This window comes from Octopus bimaculoides, chromosome 17 (assembly GCF_001194135.2).
Source record: "Octopus bimaculoides isolate UCB-OBI-ISO-001 chromosome 17, ASM119413v2, whole genome shotgun sequence".
Lineage (NCBI taxonomy): Eukaryota > Metazoa > Mollusca > Cephalopoda > Octopoda > Octopodidae > Octopus > Octopus bimaculoides.
This window is the reverse complement of record NC_068997.1, coordinates 37405740-37409467: the sequence shown is the minus strand read 5'-3', so window position 1 is coordinate 37409467 and position 3728 is coordinate 37405740. Positions and strand designations below refer to the sequence as shown.

Here is a 3728-nt window from a genome sequence, read left to right as displayed (position 1 = left end):
CTCTCTCTCTCTCTCTCTCTCTCTCTCATACATATGAACACACACGCTCACACACAAAATAGAGAGTGAAGCTTTTTGCCGTTGTTACGTCAATACCGGAAGTTGACATTGAGGAACCTTTTTAAAGAAGTGAATCTTAAATATAAAGCAATATTATTTATTTTTAATTAAAAAAATCAAATGAAGAGCCTAACATTTATCCGAGGTCAAATTATTCATGCATCACAAGTATGGAAGCATTTGGTGAAGTCGATTTCATGTGAAAAGCGATTACACACACATCTCTGTTTTATATATAGTATAGATCAACTTAATTTTCCTGAAAATTTACTTTGATAAAAATGAAAGATCCAAATGTTAGGGGTATTCTTATACTACATAATGGGAGATATGGGTAACATGAAGTGAGATTCTCTAAGTTAACATCATCATCATCGTTTAACATCCACTCTCCATCCTGGCATGGGTTGGATGGTTTGAGATGGAGCTGACTAGCCAGGAGCTGTCCAGACTCCAACAGTCCATTGAGGCATGGTTTCTATGGCTGGATTCCTTTCCTAACTCCAACCACTTAGCAGAGTGTGCTGGGTGCTTTATAAGTGGCAATTGGCACCTGAAAGGACAAGCCTTTTCATAAAATATCAGCAAACCCAACAGTTCATACCCTTCTGTCTCCACACAAAACTAATCTGTTACAGGACCAGTCTTTCTGAGGCCAACTAATAAAGATAGCAAATATGTTTCCTTTCTACTTTCCTCAGCTTCTTCTTTCTTTCAACTTCCTAGTTGTCACTGAGTGCTCAAGATTTTTACCTCTCATGTGGTGTCTAATGAACTGAATCTGTTGTTTTCTTAATGTTGTTGACAGGCTTTCTGGTGGTCTTTGATATTTGTCACTCAGTCTGCCTAGGGCACCTTTAACATTTATTTAGGGAACTACATCTCAGCACCACTGATAAGCTTTTATACTAGTTTTTTGTTGTTCTAGATCATACAGCTATATATAAAGATGCCACTTTTTCCTCACTTTTGTTGATAGCCATTTACTTGACTATAAATGCTTCATCTCATTGTAGGTAGCTTTAGCTTGTCAGTCCTTGACTTAATTTCTTTATTGTTTCTTCCATCTGATGTAAGAATGGCTCCCAAATATTTAAAACTTATCAACTTGCTTCAAGGTTGTTCCCAAATTCTTGTATTGCAAACTGATGGTATTTTCTTTGAGACTGTCGAGTTTCTTCCAACTTGTCACATTTATCATTGATCATCCTCTTAATAATGAGAGAACTAAAACAATTATGTGTATAAAGAAAAGAACAAATAACTTCAAGTCTAGATGAAGAGATGTTCAGCATCTAACTTTATCAGTCATAGAACAAACAAATCAAATCTTTCAATAGGGTTACACTTGATAACAAAATCATACAAGATTAAACTTGGCATAGAAGAATGAATTTAGTATTTTACAAAGATGTACATACATGGGAAGAAAACTGAGAGACAATGTATTGCAAAGTATTGTTTTAAAGAAAACAATAGAAGGAAAAATACAATTTGATTTTGTGCCAGTTTAGCTACTGATGAAACATTACAAGGATAGTAGCAGTCAAAAATAAGTTGTATACTTTGAGTAGTAAACAGATTATGATTAGACTAACAAAAAAAAATGTATGATTGTTTTGTAAGGAAGTTTAAAAGTATGGTTAAGATTAAATGTGCCTCAGATTAAGAATACATATAGAAGACTTTATTGTTCAGATAGAGCTTTATTCAGCTTTAAGCTTTTTATTCTATTACTTTGAGGATTTACAAGGACTAGAAAGAAATGAAGCTAGAATATTCCACAGGATGTGTAGCATCATTGTGCATGAATGATGAAGCACATATATATTGAGAGAAAACTTGGATATGAGCGGAATCAGATGTAGTGTGCAAGAGAGAAGACTTTTCTGATATGAGCATGTGATTTATTTAGATGAGGACAGCTGTATAAATATGTTGATGTATATAGGGCTTGTGGAAGAGGAAGGTCCAGGAAGACATAGGTTGAAGAAGTAAAGCTGATCTCAAGATTTTAAGCCACACAGTGTAGATGACAAAGGATCAAAATGATAGGTGACATGTAGTGCTCAAGACACTCCACCCTTCATGGCAAAAGTAAACTTCTAAAAGCATAGTACATGTACATAAAGCTGGGCTCCTCACCCAATTTGTTCCTGTCAAGCCATTTCCCAATCACTAATTTCCTGACTATTCCTCTAACTCCTACAGTATTCTGTTTTAGTCATCATCATTTTTTATGCTACTAATTGTGTCTCCCACAACACAGGACCACTTCCTTTGACATCCATCCTTCATTCTTACCACTGTCACTCACTACTAACATTTTCCATTGATCATGCTTTCCTTGCTACTTGTTATCTGTCCCTCTCCTCTGAAACACATTCTATTGTCTTACCCTTATGTACCTTTGTCGACCTCCACCCCAACATCATATGTCTTTCACTTTCATCACACATTTTTGCAATGAATATTCTTTTATTTGTTTTACAGGTTTCAGTCTTATACTTATTTTATTCGTCACTATTTGAGTAACTGTTAAATCATGCAACTTAAATGTACACGATGTAAACAACACCAGTTCTTTAAATGATGTAAAAATAAACACACACTCCACCACCCCACATGCACATACAATTTCCTCCTACTAAGTTCTATAATGTGATATTATTCAAACTGAGGCTATTGAAGACATTTACTACACAAAATGGTAATGAACTTGGTTGAAAATCAAACTACTTAATCACACAACCATGTTTAAGTCTATATATAATTTTATTATTAACATGACAAATACAGTCAACATATGGATGTTACAGAAGAGAAATAGTACTAGATTCAATCAACAGTAGCAAGGATACCAGAATGTATATTGCAAGATTTTAATTAAATAACTGTTTTGATGAATGGGTGTGCTTTAAATGCTATAATCCTAATCCAATCAATGGAAACCAAATTACTACATGTTAAGACAAACTTCTGATTTTTTACATTTTCCCATGGTCCACATATATATTGTTATATCTTACATATAATAATACCTTAACACATCACTCCATTTCCATCACTATAAACATAAATTAAACTGTAACACAAAAGACTTTCTAAACACCATAAACTGTTCAATGACCCATAAATAAATTGAATATGAGAGAATTTCTGAAGAGGCCTACAGAGACCCAGTGAATCATCTATTTCCAACCTCTGACCTAAGGGCAATATTTTCAGTGAAAAATTTGGAATTCATGCAGTTTTCATAAAGAATATATTTTTTCATCTCAGTTTTCTTTAGTTTGCTCAATCCTACTCTTGTCATATATGATTGTCAGAAAAAAATTATAAAATTGTAAGAAATGTAATTCATAAAGTACTACAAACAATTTTGAAAATATGCAAAAAATTTACTTACAGAAAATGAAACTCATTTTTCTTCTTAATCAGTATATTTTTTAAATTTTGTTTAGATCAAATAACCAGAGGTAAATGTATTCAGGCAACTAAAAAGATGCAGAAAGGATAGAATAAGTAAAATTATGAAAATATCTATTAAGAATTCATTAATATTTTATATATAGTTTTTATTAAAGATACATACATGATATATATACACAACTTTTTCTACATATGTATGTATGTATGTATGTATGTATGTATGTATATATATATAT

At 32.6% G+C, this 3728-nt stretch overlaps 1 protein-coding gene across 18 annotated transcripts in view; it reads right to left on the bottom strand.

The window, feature by feature from the left end:
* The window catches only part of LOC106871424 (poly(rC)-binding protein 3), a 388844-nt gene that overhangs the window by 206441 nt on the left and 178675 nt on the right, over window positions 1–3728 (bottom strand). For 15 of the 18 annotated variants that reach the window (XM_052973806.1, XM_052973807.1, XM_052973817.1 and 12 more), the window contains one exon: window positions 3470–3557. The exons of the other annotated variants lie outside the window; for them this stretch is intronic. The gene's annotated coding sequence lies outside the window, so the exon portion shown is untranslated. The remainder of the gene's footprint in view (window positions 1–3469; window positions 3558–3728) is intronic. 18 annotated transcript variants of the gene reach the window in all.